The 19115-nt window shown below is 39.1% G+C and overlaps 1 long non-coding RNA gene across 2 annotated transcripts; it reads left to right on the top strand.

Annotated features, from left to right (window-relative positions):
- The first annotated feature begins 592 nt into the window (after window positions 1–592).
- LOC148683652 (uncharacterized) lies at window positions 593–17324 on the top strand. Of its 2 annotated transcripts, none has more exons than XR_015946778.1 (5): window positions 593–719; window positions 3478–3547; window positions 4206–4274; window positions 8139–8189; window positions 16958–17324. It is a non-coding gene; the product is annotated as an uncharacterized LOC148683652 (long non-coding RNA). The 2 variants fall into 2 exon arrangements; XR_015946779.1 differs by having other exon boundaries at window positions 593–1965.
- The last annotated feature ends 1791 nt before the right edge of the window (window positions 17325–19115 follow it).

The raw sequence follows: 19115 nt of genomic DNA, 5'->3' as shown, positions 1-19115 counted from the left end.
TGTCGGAGAGCAGATGACAACAAGGCGGTTGGCGAGAAAACGAAGCAATAGGGACCCTACCGCCCTGTGACAGGCGAATGCCAAAGCAGAGCGACCAATGGGCGTGAGGAGGAAGGAAGACCAATAGAAAAGCGGCTTGCCCGCATGCGTAGCTGGATGGAGGGGAGGCGGGTGGAGAGCTGCGTCGCGCGCGGGCCCCGCCTCCCTCCCTTCTCCCCCCCTCCCCCCTGCCGCAGAGCCGTTGCTGAGGGAGCGGAGGGCGGCCATTTTGTGAAGCTGGGTAGGGGCGCGGGTGGGGGAGGGGGAGGAGAGGAAGGCTTCGCTGAGAGGCGATGAAGACGGGCACAGACTTCACTTCCCTCGCTCCCTCACACACACACGCACATACGGCACAAGATGGCCGGGGAGACAAGAGCCTCCGCTGGTTGCTGCTGCCGTTTCCCTCCCTGTTCCGGCCGCTTGTTCCTCCGGCCACCCCCCTGGCCCGAGGCGGCCGCTCGCTTGAGGAGTGGGGGGGGGCTCTCCGGCTGGGCCCAGGCTCCTGAAATGGGGGTGGCCTGTCCGACCCCCAACCCCTCAGAAAAACAACCGCAGAGAGAGGCGCCTATGCGGCAGGGCTGGCTCGGCTCGTCCTCGGGGCGGCGGTGGCGAGAGCGGCGGTGGCGGCTGAGGCCGGCGAGCCCCTTTCGGTATGTCCGCCTCGTCTCCCGCTTTGGGTGGTAAGTATCGTCCGCCCTTTCAGCCCTCCATACTCTCCTTCTCCGCCATTGTCTCTTTGTCCTTGAGAAAGGAGAACCGCCTGGGAGAGGCAGGTGGTGGTTTGTCGGGAAAGAACCGCCGGTCATCACTTTTAGCCATCCCTCGACGCCTCTTTTCACTCAGGGGGCAAAGGCGGATATAGGGTGCTCTCCTTCCAGTTGGGGGGTCTTGTCTCCCCAGCTCCCAATTAAAATCGGTGGGGGCGGGGGAAAAGGTGCTGAGTGTTAAGGCTTCCTGGGACAAGACATGAGAACCGATGGAGGAAAGACACAATTCACTCCTTCGCCCGGGCTTTTTTATGATTATGGGAAGGAAAAGGGCAAGACCAGATCCCCCCTTCCTAATCTTCCCCATTTCGGGGCATCTTGGGAGCTGGAGTTGGGCGAGGGGGGTGCCACGTAAAAAGAGCAGCAGAAGGAGGGAAAAGACCCGGTTCCTCGCCCTTTACCTGTCAAGTCTTGGGTATGTATTAAAACGCACACTTTTATGTGTGGTTTTTTAATCGGAATTAAGGGGTGCCCAGGAGGGGTTCTGGGGGCAAGGGCAAAACCTGATAATCAGGGCTGGGGTGGAAAGAAGCCAACACCCTGGCTTCTTACTCGCCTTATTTCCTGGGCATGTTCTTGTTTGTAATTTAAATGGGTGTTAAAGCACCCCTTCTCCATTTTGAAGGAGTTCCTAAATTGAATTAGGGGTTCTGTCTCTATAGACTACCGATCTAGGCGCAGAACCTGATCTTCAAGGATGTTTGTGTCAAACCAGAGCCGCCATTTGAGCCAGAGTTTTTCTTCTCTCTTCTCTGTTGCCTCCCCCCATCTTATGCACCATTTCTTTTCTATTTTGCGCGGGGGGGGGGTGGCGGCAGCGGCTAATCAATCCACAACATTAAGGACTTGATGCACTTTCCCCTTAATATTCTTTGAAAAAGGTCTGTGTGGGTTTTTTTTTGCAAACTATGTTCTTGCTTTAATTAATCCTGAAGGGCAGATATCTTGTAATGCAGCTTGTTGTTACCCCAATGCAGCATTTGTGTAGGGCATCATAGGGTGGGGGTCTGCACCAAATGTAGATGGCACCCCTTTACAGTATTTGGAGGAGGGAAATCAAAGGTGCCTTATATGTCTTCTGCAAACTCCTAAGTACTTTGAAAGGAAGCTGTTGTTCACCATTGCTTCTGAAAAGGGGAAACAATCCATTTCTATTTTGGTAAGAACAAAAGACGCCATGTCTGTTCTTTCTCTCAAATATAAAACTTGTTTTTCTGTATGTAGGGTGTTGGCTTTTAACTCTTTCCAAACTACCAGTAGAAAAACAGGCTGTGGAAAAAACTTTACTTTGAAATGATTTGTTGAAAATATATATACACAATCCGTTTATTTGTTCATGTGTTTTAACCTGAAAGTGCCAGTGGTGCCTTTTTATACTTTGGGCTTAAGATGAAATATTTAGTGAGCTTATTTAAACACATAAGGGTTTTTGGTATGTGCCAATTGTACAGTTGAGTGAATTTCTAAAGTAGAACTGGAATACATAAATGGAAAGTGCAGCTTCATAAAATGGGATGTAGGATAAAAATAAGAAATTAGGAGTTTAAAAGTCAGAGGGGATTTTTTTATTTTAAGTGTTTCAATATGTCTCAGAAGCATCAAATTTTCTGTTATTCTTAACAGAGTTAATTAAAAAATCCATTTCCTTTTACGTACCTGAATTAATAGTAAATGCTTAAAATTGAATATTGAGCAATTGCTTTTTCTTGGCTTCCTGGAGTCTTCTAATACTTGGATGTTATGCCTTAAAATTTGGGGTTTCTGTTTGTAGAATAACTGCAATTATATTTTGTTCAGGTGTTGTGTTAACTACTTTGTCCTTGTTCTAGAATCTTCCTGTTCAGGCTTACCATTTAGTAATGGTAAGCCTGGACACTGTGACATAAGAAATTTATCAGAGAATACAGTTCTATCAATGAAATGAGTAGTTGCTATATCTTAGCATGTTAGCAAATTTATATTTTTGAGGCTGATTAGTTTAAAAGATGATAGAACTACTATCTGCCATGCAGATAACTCAGTTTTATTTTTAGATATATATTTTTTAAAGAATCAATATCAGTGGTTAATTTAATGTATCTTCTGAAATTGTGATCTTCTAAAAAAGAGGAAATTGATAGTGTGCTGTTATGAATAAAGTTAAGTGTGACCAAGTCACATAAAGACTTCTACACCAATGCAAGAAAACAGATGAATTCAAGTGTAAACATGAAGGTAGTAGACTATAGATACTTCACTGCACTGATAAATATGAAGACTTCACAGAGACTCAGAAATAACGCTTAGAAGATTATCAGTTTAGGTTGTCTACTTTTGAGTTTCAAAGTGGTAGTAAAATATTAAGTATGTTTTGCTGTTTGGTGTAACTACTCAGAATGTTGAGATTAAATACTGTATAAAGGGTAAGCACTTTTGACTAATACTTTTACCTTCCGTTATACAGTACTCACACTAGCTTGAACAGTCATTTAGGGGTAAACATCCATAACGATACTGTTACTATTTTGTATATGAAAGTGCAAATTGAACAAAAAGCCTGTTATGGCTTTATTATGAGCTAAGTTAGAAAATTGCTTAACTTTAGAAATGCAGCTAGCACAGACATAATAATGCCGCTACAACAAATATGAAACACTTTTAGATAACCCTAAATATGCTTTTCCTTGTTTAGGTATTCGTGAATGTTTACTACTTCTGTAACAACTGTGTTTCAGATGACCTGTACAGACCCGTTTGTTAAGGTAAGGATGGTTTTGAACTTCATTTTTTGTCCTGTTCACTGCTTTCAGTATACTGATTAGTTGTATATAATTTCCCTTAATAAGAATGGCATAATGAATTCTGTTAAAATTGAACACAGTGTGGTTGTTTCTATTTATCTTCTTAATTTTTAATTGAATAAAGAATAAATCTAAGATTTCAGACTAATAAAATGAATAGTGAGAATACCCAATTGGAAATATTTTCAATTGGAAATCAACAGGACTTTTTCTAAGTAAGTGGCTTATGGTCGCCATCGAAGGTAGCAATAGGATATGCTTCAGGAAGCCAGTGATAAATAAGTGGCATTTACTTCTAAATTTAGACAAATTTAGAATTAGATTGCAACTTTAGGAAGTGAATATGCAGTGGGCAAGAAAATGAATCTATACATTGAGAAGAAAAGGATGGGCAACCTTGAATACGTAATGTAACTTTAGAGAAGACAACATATATTTACTTAAAGTATATTCCAATAAACACCTCAGTAGAATGTTATTGGAATGTAGGACCTATCTGTAACTGTTTAAAAAGTGTTTTTAATTTTGTGATTCTTCGGAATAAAATACTCATGCTCAACAGCACAGTTGGCTGTGTTCTGTGTTCCTATTTTAACACAAATTTTATGTTTCTTTAAAGATCGCATCAGGGTTCTGGTAACTGGGAAGATTCAGATGGCATCAGAAGAAAACATGTTATGTCCTTCAGGTATGTCAGTTAACCCAACTTCTAATAGCTATTTTGTATCTTCTGCGGTTTGCAGCTTGCAAGTTTTTTTTTACAGAGTTTTTCTGTTTAAATTAAATACTTATAACTTCAAAGGCCCTGGGTAGTATTGCCCATGTCATCTTCTAAAGAAGGCATCAACCATACATTTGTCTTTTTAAACAACTGAGGTACTAGAAAATACAAATATTGTTTTAGCAATACAAATGAAAGTAGCTTGGAATAAATGCTTAGCATTTTCGTGCTCATAGTGACTTGCATATATTAACACAATCATGCAACAAGTCATGGGACAGATTATGGGGCCTAATGCCACCCGTAACACGTTAAAGTTGAGCAGAGATTTTAACCAGACACCCCAGCCTATACTTCAAGCCATGCCATGATCCCATTTTCTGATGTTGATTTCCAGTGATTCCATTTCTTAATGCATTGCGTCATATACAAAACTGAAGACCACCACAGTAAAGTACATCTTGTTACTTTACTTTTGGATATCTGCACTTTGGTAATCTCAACTATGTTCTGTCTTGCTCAATCACTAATTTTTGAATGTGCTGTTTCAAGGTAGTTACAGTGCATAATATATTAAGTAAATGTACATATTTGTAAGCTGCTGTGGAGCCTTTTCAACTGAAGAGCACAGTAAAAAGCTATAAATCAAATGCAATACAAAATTTGGAATTAAAGTCTGATGGTTGACACAATTTTCAAACTAAATTTATTTGTTTAAAGGCTTTTCGTGTTTTGACTGAATAATAGCAAAAGGCAGTGCTGCTTTGTTTAGAAATAATTATTTAATATTAAAAAAATTCTTATTAAAATGCACCAACATCTTTAGTACAATTTAATCCCATAATGCAGTCTTCCCCAACGTGGTGCCTTACAGATGTTGCTGGAGTATACGGTAGTTCTCATCTCTTTCTTACCATTGCCTGTGCTGCCAGAGCCTGATGGGAATTAGGGTCAAAACATCTGAAGGGCACCAGATTGGGTTAAATAAACATATAATGCTAATGTAAAACAATGGAATTCGATGCATGTTTGCAGATAAGTAATTTCTACTGAGTTCAGTTGTGACTTGACTCTTGAATGTGCACAGGATTGCAATCGTAATTAAATAAAATGGACTTAAATTGGGAATCCTTAACTGAAAACTCACATCTTTCGTAGAAGAGTTCTTTCCGGTATGTGACTTTACATTCAACTGAACAGCTTGAATGTTATTCAACATTATTTGAATAAACATTATTCACTTTAGAGAAGTCCCATATTTTTTCTTATTATTTCCCCCGCGGAGCTCAATTGGGTGTCAATGTCCACCTCTCATCCGCATAGTTGCCCTGTAAAGCAAAATGATAAGTGCCCCAAGGTGACCTAGTAAGCTTTGTGACCCAGGTTTCCAAGGTTGTTATGTCAGTACTGTACTATGTCCAGTACACCTGACTGGAATGATATACTGTAAACTAAATAGTAGTTTTAATAATACAAGAACCCACATTTTTAAAAATAATAATAATTTTATTATTTATACCCCGCCCATCTGGCTGGGTTTCCTCAGCCACTCTGGGTGGCTTACAGCACATCTAAAAACATATTCTTTGATGTAAAACTCACTCACAAATCTGCTTTTAATTAAAAGATAAATTTACACTTCCTTTGCCACTCTGGTGAATATCGTAGAACACAGACCATGATATTTTAGTGTTGAAAGTTCAGAGGGAAATGCACAAAGTTTATTTGATTTAGTCTGTGCTCTGGATTCAACTGTAAAACCTTACATAAATCCCTATAGAATCTCAAATCACTGTAGTATTCTAGATTAATTTCCATGGCATGTGACAGGACATTGAAAAACACCTGTGCTCTCTTGAGGGTCTAGCTGTGGTTCAATTGGAAGATAAGTGCTTGTATATGTAATTCAGAGATTCAGTTGAGGAGCTATTTGGATATTTAAATACCTGGTCCAAAGCAGCCCCCCTCCCTCCAATTTCTAACTTTTATAGTTTTTCTTATTGGAAATTACCTGACTGTGGTAATTATTAAATAGTTCTGAATGAAGTAGCAAGTTTTTAACATCTGAAATTTTAAAAATTAAATTAATGTTACCGTAAGTTATCTTGTCCTTTGAATGTATTTAGTGTCATGTGTTTCATACCATACCACACTTTATTCCTGACTTTGTGAATGAAATAATCTTAGTAGCTTGTTTGGTCTGAATACAATAACTTCTCCAGAAAATTAAAAATTCCCAGTACAGCCAAACCTCAAATGTGTATTTTTGGAAATGTTCTACTTTTATACATTGAAATTAAGGTTTGCCAGGGGATCTCATTGTGGTCTGCTACATGGTGAGATCATACTATTAATTTTTTATAATGTCTGGAACTTCTTGTTCATTCTTATTCCTGTTCCAGTCTCTAAAACTAGAGCCTTTTGAACAATGGCAGATAAGAGAAAAACCTAAATCGTCAAGTGACTTAATAATGTATATGCCAAAACTGTTTTTGTAAGCACAGCTGTCTGAAAGTGAGTTCTGTGAATTTGTGGGATTTGCTTTGAAAAAGTACTCTAGGACGCTCATACTTGAGGTTGATTTCTAACTGAATTCAACTCGCTAAGAAGCCTGGTGTTTTCTTTGGCACACAGCAAAACAAATGGATTCTGCTGTATTATATTTTAGCTACAAATTGGCAACATACTTACAAAACCTGTGCTAATTCCCATACTATTTTTAGATTTACATGAAACAGTTCAGCTGACCCAAATCTTGGCTACATGTGTTTGTGAGAGTGTACGTGTATAATATAGCCAGAATAGATTGTGGAATGAGATCCCATGAAGGAGGGATAGTATAGCCAGAATAGATTGTGGAATGAGATCCCATGAAGGAGGAACGGGAGTCAAGTGCTGAATATTTTAATTACTAACAACTTTGAGTGTTTAGAAAACAGATGACAAACTATAGTATATTTCACCTTTGAAATGAGGTTTTAAGAGTTGATAGGGAACCTCTTGGCCCTCCACATATTGTTGGCTTCCAAATCCCATCAGCTCGAGCTAGCATGGCCAATGGACAGGAGTGATGGAGTCCCAGCAGCTTCTAGAGGGCATATTTGCAACTTGAAATTGCTTCACCTCTCCCCCCTCAAAAAAAAAGAGAAGAAAAAAGGCTGTAAAGGCAGTGCAATCACAAGGCCACTTTGTATCTTAAGCAGTTCTGCACACAGGGCAGGATTCTGGTACTGTAATGTTGTGCCCTGAGTGAGGGCAGAATTTGCTGCCCCAAAAAATATTTCTTTTACAATAATTCCTTTTGGTACAGCTGCTTTTAATGGAGGTGGTGGTATTATTTATTTATTTATTTGGCCCTTTGGCTCAGTGTCTTGTGCAGGGGAACTGTCCGCATCACCCTAACTCCAGTGCTGCTGCACGTCATAATAATACAGTTAAGGTTCCTCTGTTTTGCTTCCAGAAATTCTTCAGCTTCTTTCTGTTGCTGTATTATGCTTCAGTTTTGGCTATGGAAGAATAGGACAGGGAAATAAGCTTGTAGGATAAATCCTATATTGTGGTGGTGTCAATTCAATGATGAATTTTAACAGAGGAAGCTTATGATGTGAAAATTGTGGGCTGCTATTTATAACCTGATACATATTGGGATGTACAATTTTGGGGAACAGATGATAGGATTTAGCTTGGGGTGCAGTTTTGAACTTAATTTAAAGGGAAAGAACACTCACTAAACAAACAGCTTGACTTCTTTGTAGATGTTGACAGAATCATGTTGCTGATGTATTTAAAATCCATTCATTGAATCTAGTATGTTGAAATATGTATTTCCAGGTATGTTGAAGATCTGGATGTGTGAAATATCTGATGCTGATTGAAGCACTGGTAAGTTGCTTTCTTGTGATTTAAAAAGGTTTCTTTAATCATATATGTTGGATATTTTTATGGAAATGTCTTAAATTATTGTTCTCTGGATCCATAATTTTAATCTCTGGATTAAAATAGCCATTCAACAATGATAATTAGTAGAATCAACTGGTAAAACGTCTAGAGCTACAGTAACCAACATGGTGCTCTTCAGATGTTCACAGAATCATAGAATTCTAGAGTTGGAAGGGACCCAGACGGTCATTCGTTCAACCCCCTACAATGCAGGAATCTCAACTAAGGCATCCATGACATGTCCATCCAACTTCTGCTTAAAAACCTCCAAGGAAGGAGAGTCCACCACCTGAGGGCGTCAGTTCCACTGTCGGAGAGCTCTTAATGTCAGAAATTTCTTCCTGTTGTTTCGCCAGAATCTCCTTTTTTCTTGTAACTTGAATCCATTGGTTCAGGTCCTATCCTTCAAAGCAGGAGAAAATCTTGATAATCTTGGTTGCCCTCCTCTGCACACGTTGCAGCCTGCCAACATCGATTTTAAACAGTGGCACCCAGAACTGGAGACAGGATAGAGTGGTATTATTGCTTCCTTTGACCTGGACACTATACTTATGTTAATGCAGCCTAGAAGACCATTAGCTATTTTTTTTTTTTTTTGCTGCTGCACCACATTTTAACTCATTATATCATTGTGGTTTCATGCTAAGCTAGGACCCCTTGATCCTTTTCATATGTGCTAATGGTAAGCCAAGTGTTACCCATCTTATATTTGTGTAGCTGGTTATTACTGCTTAAGTGTAGAACCTCAAATTTGTTTCTATTGAAATTTATTTTGCTAGTTTTGGCTCAGTTCTCCCAATTCTATCTTCTGTGGCACTAGATATCTTTCCTAATTTGATGTTATCTGCAAACTTGATGAGCATCCATTCAATTCATTCATCCAAGTCTTTTATAAAGATGTTGGACAGCGGGTCCAGGACAGAACTTTGTGGCACCCCACTTGTCACTTTTTTCCAGGATGATGAGTCATTAGTTAGCACTCTTTGGGTTTGTTGGTCAACCAGCTACGATTCTGCTTAAGTTTCCTCATTCAACCCACATTTTACGAGCTTCCTCGCAAGAATATCATGGGGGACTTTGTCAAAAGCCTTACTGAAATCAAGATTCACTACGTCCACAGCATTCTCCTGATCCACCAAGCTTGTAACTCCTATCAAAAAAAGATTCATCTGGCATAACTAGTTTTTGAGATACCCATGCTGGGTCTTGGTAATCACAGCATCTTTTTCCAAGAGCTCGCAGACCAAATGTTGAACTATCTGTTCTAGGATCTTTCCTGGTATCTACGTCAAGCTGACTGGTCAGTAGTTATCTGGGTCTTCTTTTCCCCCCATTTTGAAGATGGGGACATTTGTCTGCCTCCAATCTGAAGGGACCTTACCTGTTCTTCAAGGATTCTCAAATGTTAGACAGAGGCTCTGAGATTACATCTACAAGATCCTTTAGTATCCTTGGATGCAGTTTATCAGGCCCTGGAGATTTGAATTCATTAAAGTAGCTAGATGTTCCCTTAGTACCTCTTCCTATCTTGGGCTGCAACTCCCTCTTGCATCGTTTATTCTGTTATCACCAGCTTGGGCACTGCTTTCCTTTTTGGTGAAAACTCAGGCAAAATAGTTGCTGAGTGGTTCCGCCTTCTTTCTGTCACCTAATAGCATTTCCTTGTCTTTTCCACGCAAAGGACCTACCATCTGTTCTTCCTCTTCAAACATAGCCAAAGAAAACTTAGTTATTCTTTTTAACCTCTTGCAAGCCTGAGCATTAGTTCACCTGACCTTCTCCTTGCAAGTGTTGGGTATTCATTTATACTCTTCCTTTGATATTTATCCTTCCATTTCTTATACATGTCCTCCTTAAATCCCAGCTCATCTGTTAGCTCCCTATGCAACCACACTGGCTTCTTTTGATACCTCCCATTTTTGTTTCTTTTTGGAATTGTCTGCACTTGTGCCCTCAGTATTTCACCTTTAAGAAACTCTCATCCACTTGGACTTCTCATTGAGTAGTTGACTATAGTATCTCATCCAGTAGTTCCTTAAGCTTTTTGAAATCAGCCTTAAAAGCCCACAGTGCATGTTGGACTACACTCAACTTTCCCTTGCCTCTTCATCATGATACCCACAAAGACATGGTCACTTACCCCCAAGGTTTCCACTACTTCTACCTCATTGAGCAGTTCTTGAGGATCAGGTCCAAGGTAGATGATCCCCTTGTTACTTCTTCCACCATCTGGGGAAGGAATTTGTCAGTGAGACCTTAAATTCTTGGTAGAGCTTGAGTTCCAACAGATATTGGGGTAGTTGAAGTCTCCCATGACTACTATAGCTCTGCTTTTTGAACGTTTGGTAATCTGCTCTAGAAAGACATCCAAGTCTTCAGTCTACCTTGGAGGTGGCAGACACCCACAGTAGGGTCAATATTGTTTCCCTCTCCTACAGTTTTTGCCCATTTTCTCTCAATCTGCCTTCCATGCTCCAGGTTATGGATTTCTTTGCTGGTGTACACATTATTTATATATAATGCTATTCACCCTTCCTTCCTGTTTAGTATATTCCAGGCATCCCCAAACTACGGCCCTCCAGATGTTTTGGCCTACAACTCCCATGATCCCTAGCTAACAGGACCAGTGGTTGGGGAAGATGGGAATTGTAGTTCAAAACATCTGGAGGGCTGAAGTTTGGGGGTGCCTGGTCTATTCCCTTTGAACAAGTTATACCCCTCAATTTCTACATTCCAGTCATGAGTCTCATCCACTGGGTTTCAGTAATGCCTATTGGGTCATATTTGCCATTCTGTATAGAGCTCAAATTCGTCCTGCTTTTTTCCCATCCTCTGTGTATTAGTATACAGACAACTGAAACCGTTGCCTCCAGCTGCTTCCTTCTTGTTGTTTCCTGCCCTTTAGTAGCAGGTTTCTGTAATGCCACCTCAGGTTCCTGTGCATCAATGACACTGTTATCCCCAGTACCAGATGTTCCCCTGACATCTGTAATATTGTCTCCCACACCTTCAGGATTTAGTTTAAAGCTCTCCTGATCAGCTTAGCGAGATTCTTAGCAAACACAGTATTGCCCACCACTGAGGTGCAATTTATCTCTTGCCAGAAGTCCTTCCTTAAGGAAGCAGAGACCATGGTCTTAGAAGCCAAACCTTTCCTGATGACACCACCTATGCAGCCATTGGTTTACTTCCAGTATTTTCCTCTCTCCAACAAGAAGGAGTGATGAAAAAAACTACCAGTGCTTACCTTTCAAGTTACTGTCCAGAGTCTCATAGTCCCTTGTTATACATCAAAGGCTGTGTTTGGCAGTAATGTTTGTACCCATATGAATCAGAAGGTTGTGGTCAGTGGGCTTTATAAGACTCAGCAACTTCTCTGTCACATTGTGAATCTTTGTACCTGGAAGACAGCACACCTCCCATGCGTTGAACTGTTCTTGAACTAAAATTTCCATCATCCCTTCCCATTAACTATGCTGGCTGGGACTGATGGATTCTGTAGTCCAGCAACATCTGAAGGGTACCACATTGGCTATTCCTGTTCTGGAATGAACCACTGTTGGCTGCAAGGAGAGAAACTACACATTTGTACACTTACATAACAATTACTAAGGACAACCTGGCACTCTGGGCTAGTCTGTAATATGTGCTGGTGTTTTTTACATGGGAGATGTTCAAATGCAAGATTTTCCTACTTGCAGCCCAAATTAGTTCGCTCCAGGAAAAGCTTTACTCTTCTTAATTCTGTCAATGTTCAGATTTGTGGGCTGGTTTATATGATTAACATATGTGTTGATATGCAAATTGCAATCCGTTGTGCACATAGAGTACTAAAATTGTTGCCTGTTCTAGACTACTCTGGATTGTGTAGTTAAATCAGTTAGCCACTCTACCTTATGGGACTGAAAGTGAGTCTTAGTGAGAGATATAGGACATAAATTTCTTAATTCTCAAGTATGCTATGATATTTGCGGTCCTGTAAGAATTCTAGAATACTTTCTGTCAAATTGAACCTTTTGATTGTGCATACTGGCTTGTATACTTCTAAGATATTTTTCAGTCGTATTTTTGTGCAGTAAGCAGAAAGAAGGGTATGCTAGACATTCTTTTAAGTTTAGGAAGTCCAGGCTTTATCTCCCTTATTGTTCCTCTAGTCACAAAGGTTGGCGATCAAAAATGTATGCCACTGTCCCAGGGTACCAACTTCTTAAATTAATTTGTGAGTGGTGGGAAACCTTTCAGTCTTTGGAAAAGAAAAAATTGATTCTGCTTATAGAAAAAAAAATACTCTCATACTGAACACAAGTAGCACTTGTGTGGGAGAGCCACTTTAAATAGCACGCAGTGGACGTTGCCTTCATATGGATAGCCATTCTTCTAAAGTGACCCACTATATATAGAGAAGGCTAGTGTTAGATCAGTATATGGTAGCTCCCCCATGGAGTGGGTTGCTTCACAGATGCCACTTATGTGGTGTGATTTAAAATAGCTGTTAAGGTGTGAGGTGTTGTGTGGCTTTGCTCCAGAGCAGAGATTGGGAACCTGTGACCCTCCAGATGTTGTTGGACTTCAACTCTTATCAGCCCCAGTCACTATCACCAATGGTCAGGAACTATGGAAGCTGTATTTGGAGGGCTGCAAATTAGCCACCCAACCAGAACTTAAGTTTCATTTGCTCAACAACCTCATGCCACTTCAGCACTTTTTAGGACATTCAAGTTTGTTTGGTACTCCCTTGTGTTGACTCTTGCATCTATTAGGTTCCTAATTCCTAAGCATAACTCTTTTAGCATATTGCCATATTCTTAAGCATACTGCAATATTTTCCAAACAGGTATATTTGAAATTCCACTTCAGCACAGCAACCTTGCTTAGCAGTAGATTTTAGATTCATAATTGGAAACTATAAGTCATTGGGTGAAAGTGTTTCCTGTACTAAAGTGCTATTATTCAGCATTTTTTATGCTTTCAAGCTATTCTTAACTCCAAAACTATGACATTTATTAAGAATTGGTTGCTGTGAATTGAGTGCCAAAATTTCAGTAAACTTCTGTCAAGGCCAGTGCCTTCAAACCTTCTGTCTTCAGGGCAGGCTTTCCACATCATGCCTGCTGAGCAACCAATAAGTTGCATGGGACTCTGAGCATGTTCTAGGGTAGACAAACATCAAACACGGACAATGATGAAGCCTGCTACACGCATTAACTGAATGACACCGATAAATCTATGTATTAGAACCTGCCCAACATTCCTCTATGCCTGTTGCATTGGAGGGAGTTTGGTATTGGCATCCAGAGTGAGGCAGTGCAAGACATTTTGGTGTCTTAGAAAATCCATAGCGCCCCCCCCCTAAAAATATTGGTAGTTTTCTGCCATATGATATCCACAATTTGCTATCTATCTTCACCTAGCAGTCCTCCTTTCAATTAGCTTGCCCACCATTTTGGATCTTGTTATGCTTCTGAGGAAACCTAGGATTCCTTGGAACATTGCTCTAAGTCAGCCTTTATTTTGTGATCTCCTGCTAACTGTTATTTACATTATTCACCCCACAAGTCTTTTTGTTGCTAACAAGTTCAAAAGTGTTTCTTAGAGATTACTGTTCACCATCAGTCTCTTTACTCTTCTACTTTTCCATGTTCTGTATCTAACATGGATTGCTAGTAGCAATTAGTAATAACCCAAATGTGTGTTTATCTTGGCACTTTGCAAAGTATCAACATGTGAGTCAAACCTGAAGCTTAACATTATAGTTAGACAAAAATTTAAATGTGTGCTAAACACTGCTAATTAGTTCTCTTGACCCCTACATGTGACTTTCAACTGTCAGTCTTCTAATAGGAAGCAAAGTATTGCATATGCTGCATAGCTTCCTAAAATATCTGTGCACACACTTAAAATACTGCTGAGCTTATTTTGCATCCTTTACTTCAGTTTACAATGTTGCTGATTTTAACAGAACCTTTGTAGAGGTATATCCTTCTGAAAGTACTGAATAGTAAAATGTGGAAGAAGGTCAATACTGCAATATTAGTGTATCTTGAGGCAAAACACTTTTTTTTTAGTTTTCTCTTAAGACATCTGGCTTTGCTCTTGTTGGGACTTGCAGCTCACATCATCCCTGACCATTGGCCATGCTTTTCAGGGCTGATGGGAGATGGTAGTCCACCACATCTGGAAGGCCATAGGTTCTTCATCTCTGCTCTCCTATTGCAGGTCAGTAATCACTAAATACTTGGTTATGACTTGGCTGAATTCATATTTGATCAGTTTTTTGTTGAAATGACCCAATGAAAAATGGATACAAAGGATTGGTATGCTGCTCTGTATGCCACAATTGTAGACTATATTGGAGAATAGGATCACTAAATGAAGAAAGCAGATAGTAGTGTCTAGAAATGGAGATAGGTTTCCTATAACCTATTTTGAGACAAGTGCTGCCCTGAGTTTTTGTGGATGTACCCCAAGCATGTCCAAGTCCGTTTCAGTGGCCTAATCTGGCCCCCGTGGCAACAACTTCAATCCTAAAAAAAAGCTCAACAACTTCCATCCTAAAACAAGCTCAACAACTTTGGTTGGCCCTTTGGTTGGCCTCCACAGTCCTTCACTTCATCAAATCTGGCCCTCTTTGAAAAAAGTTTGGACAGCACTGATGTACCATAAGTCTGGCTATGGTCTTCTACTATGCTGATGCATCTATAGAACAATGTGGTAATGGTAGATATAATTTTTCTGGGGCTGAAAAAACACTTGAAATGTTTTTTTTTATATCTGGGAGAACCAGTCATGTGTTCCGTGAGTCCTAGCTTCACTACTCACTTTTATTATTAGACTTTTTGCTCACTAAATTTTGAATAGTTCCATGTTTCAGATTTGGCTACAGTAGGGTTTCTATGCTATAACCTGAAGTAAGGAAATCTCTGGTCTTGAGATTGAGAATCTTACTGTTTGTACATTGATAATATTTGGACAATGATTTTGTGAGAAGTGGCAACATGATTTCATGAATTAGCTTAGATGTGAGGTTTTCTTCAAAATTGAATTTGTAATTTCAAGAAAATGTGTTGCCCGAGAGCCAAAATGTTATTACAACATTCTGTTGTATTGACAAATCTGCTGCAAGTTTAAAATTATCCTTTTTTATTTTATTTCATAAAATTTATACACTGCTTGATGGTGAAAAAACCCACATACTTCAAAGCAGTTTAAACCTTGAAGAGCTCTCCAGCATAATTGGTGCTGTCTCATTCATTAAATGCTGTTCCTTGAGACTACAGTCACACCCAGTGTAACAGATGGGTACAGTTAAGAACTGCACAATAAGGAGGTGGCAAATGTGGAAGGGCTACAAAACCAGACCAGCCAGAACACCTGGTTGCCCATGGGTGTCAATATAGAATTGAACCTAGTGAATAATCATGCTTAAATCAGGAGAATTAATTTGAAGAGAAAACTTACTCCCCTTGGAATTTGTAGCAGGATTATAAATTTTTGCTGTTCTGTTTATTCTATGTTTATAAGGATCAAAATGAAACAAATCCATTTTACATTTGGATCTTGGGGCCAGTCATATAACCAAAGACCAAGCTGAGATAAATTAGTATCTAGCCTGTCCTACTTTCTAGTAATGTTCTCTGCCCACACTTTCCCATGACTTCTTCAGTTCTTATTAAATCTGTAAGGGCAGCAGAACTTGTTTGGTCCCCTAGTAGTACTGTATTGCTTGTGTTTTACGCTATTTGAAATCTTCATTTTGTTGCATCTATTACAGCCTATATAACATCCAGGTGTAGTGCCCATTGGTGTGGGAGTTCACTAAACTGAACTACATATAACCAGGCCTTTGGCTGATTAACATTTTATGGCCTTTTAAATGTGTTCATGGGAGAATATTATGTATTTTGTTTTCTAAATTTGTGTTTTTATGTTGTGAACTGTTCTGTGATCTTCAGATAAAGGGTAGCACACAAATTCAACAAATTAAATAATATTTAGGGCTGTGTCCCATGCTAGTTCTAGCTCAGAGCAGGCACATTGAAATGGATAAAAATAAGGTAGCCATGGGTCTACTCAGTTTTCTTCTGACTGGCATATAGCATAACCCAGGCATCCCCAAACTTCGGCCCTCCAGATGTTTTGGACTACAATTCCCATCTTCCCCGACTACTGGTCCTGTTAGCTAGGGATCATGGGAGTTGTAGGCCAAAACATTTGGAGGGCCGCAGTTTGGGGATGCCTGGCATAACCCATAGTCTTAAAAGTTTGGGAAGTGATGTATTCACCAGCTGTACACCCTATGAATTAAATGTGTACCCATACAGAGTTGTATGAAATTGATCAAAACTTTATGAATTCAAAACAAAATGTTTCTTCTTTCATAGATTTTTTTTAAAAAAGTATATTCCCTATAGTATTTTTGTTGTGAATCTCATGATCATAAAGACTGTCTAGAACCAATACATTTCCTTTCTTGTTTTAGTGGTTTAAAGTAAAAAAATTCTGCATACGTCCTTATAGCAATCCTGAAAAATGCTTGGTAATTTTCTTAATACCTTTTAAATGCTCCTCTGACACCACTAATTTTCACATTTTTTGTTATTTGAAAATACATTAACATGTGTTCAGATATGATAATTCAATGTTGGTGTTTAGTTTAAGGATAAAATTACCTGTATTCCAACAGAATTTTTCTTTTAATTTTTTTTATAAAGAGTCCAGACAAAGGAAGAATCTCAAAGGGAGACAACGAGTTCCATATCAAGATGGCAGTTCCACAGATTGAGAGGTTGAGGAATGAACTATTGCATGATTGCGGATTATGTCCAACCAAGAGGGGCACTTTAGGATGAACTTCAGTGTAATCTAAACCAGAGAAGATTTGGGCTAATGATCATCTGATAAATTGATTTTTTAAAATTCAAATGATTTCTGACCCTTCCAATATAGCTTATTTGGCACTGGGGATGGAATGGGCTGACTGAATTTCCAAACCAGGAATGTATGCATATTCCCCCCCACCCTTATTGGCAGAAGTGCTGTGCTACTTTTAAATGGCTTAAATAAAAGTGGTTTTTTTTACATTTTTATCTTGTTTGTCGTCTTTCAGGCTTAAAGATTCTTAATGCATTGATCTTTCCTGTCACTGGTTGTGTTGACAAGAACTGTTTGATTACCGAAAGAATTAAATATTTTGTGAAATGATATTTCAAATACTTGTTACTTTTCAGATTGCTGTCTGTTTTTAGTAGGATCTTATTCTTAGTTGGGGCTTTATATTCTGTGTTCTCTAGCTAGGTGCAAAAGGTTGTATCCTCCTATGGGTTTTATGTCTGCCTAATCTAGGATAAATGATGGTAGATGTCAGCAATACATTTTCAGAACAGTTGCAACTATCTTAGAATTGTACAAATATGTGGTTATCTCACCATCACACTATGACCTAGAGTCTCCTATGACAGCTCTAGAGTTGGATAATATACACATATTGAAAAACTGACTCTTTTTCTAAATAATTATAGTTTTATTTCCTTATGGTATGGTATGTGGGTCTGATTTTCTTGATCATACTTAGCAGTATTTTAAATGAATTGCTGTTTGTACAAATCTGTAATGTTTATGATTCTGCCATGTTGGTTAACCAACCCTAGCTAGATAAAGAAGTCAGGTTGAATAATTGCCTATGCACACCATTAAAGTTAACCTTATACATTTTATTGTATTACTGAATACCTATTGCCACTTCATGTCTACCAAGTAACTCAGATCTGGTAGCTTAGTAACTTGATACATAATTTTGGGGTTAGAAGGTCCATTTTCTTTCTGACATACTGCTGTGAATAATTATTAAGAGGAAACTGGATCTAAACTGCCAGATTGCTGTTGAAGATTTTTATTGATGGCTTTGATGTTCATGTTTCTGATATTAATGTTGTAAAGATGGCAGTTGCACAATTACCCATTCTTAATGTGTATTCTCTATGGCTTGCCTAGTGGTGGTTTCGGTTTAGGCAAGACAACTGAGATTCTGACTAGTGTGATTCCTTGGATATTTAATTCTGCTTGAGGTACTAGTCAGAATTTCAGGTGGCCACTAACTTTGACCCAAAGATGTTCATCAGTTTGAAGATTTGGAACCTACCTTCAAGAATAGCCTTCTTCCATTGTAGAGAATTCTCAACTAAATTCTTCAAATTTCGTGTATCTTTGTTGGGCTGAAATAATGTGGGAAAGTGGCAACAGACTGGTTCTAGTGATGGAACTTGTCATTTGCTTGGACCTTCTGCTCTGTCACTGGATGATAGACATTTGTCCATCCATGGTACTTTTCAATGGTATAACATGCTTTCCAAATGTTTGGGGTTATGAGAAATACCCAATATCCCAATCAGGAAAGGGATGGTCACTGGACAAGCAACTCTTGTGTCACCTTTTCCATAGGAGTTCCAAATAGTTTTGTTAATAGTTGGTGATTGAAACATAAGCTTTTGTCATTGGAGTGTGGCTGAAATGAAGAGCTCAGGAAATGGGTCATAAAACCATGACTATGTTAGAATTATTTTACATTGTCTTGGTAACCAGCAAATTGGAATTCCAGCACAACAATTTTGTCCTTTCCAAATAGAACCACTAGGGTGGCGCTATTGAGTCAAAAGGGCTAATAGATAACTCTTTTTGTGCCCATTGGAATTACTTTTATACGATTAATGGCTTCGGACTATTTGTGTCTCAGTGCCTATCAGAAATAAGCTACTTGAAGAATTGCTTTAAAAATTACCCTTTGGGGGTATTAGCCTTCCCATGTGAACCACTGGTGCCAACTCACTGGATACAAGTCTTGTTTCCATTCCTTCAAAATGGCTTGCTACACCA

This window comes from Zootoca vivipara, chromosome 13 (genome assembly GCF_965207765.1).
Source record: "Zootoca vivipara chromosome 13, rZooViv2.hap1.1, whole genome shotgun sequence".
NCBI lineage: Eukaryota > Metazoa > Chordata > Lepidosauria > Squamata > Lacertidae > Zootoca > Zootoca vivipara.
Note: the sequence above shows the minus strand (reverse complement) of the source record. Positions and strands in the feature narration are given on the sequence as shown.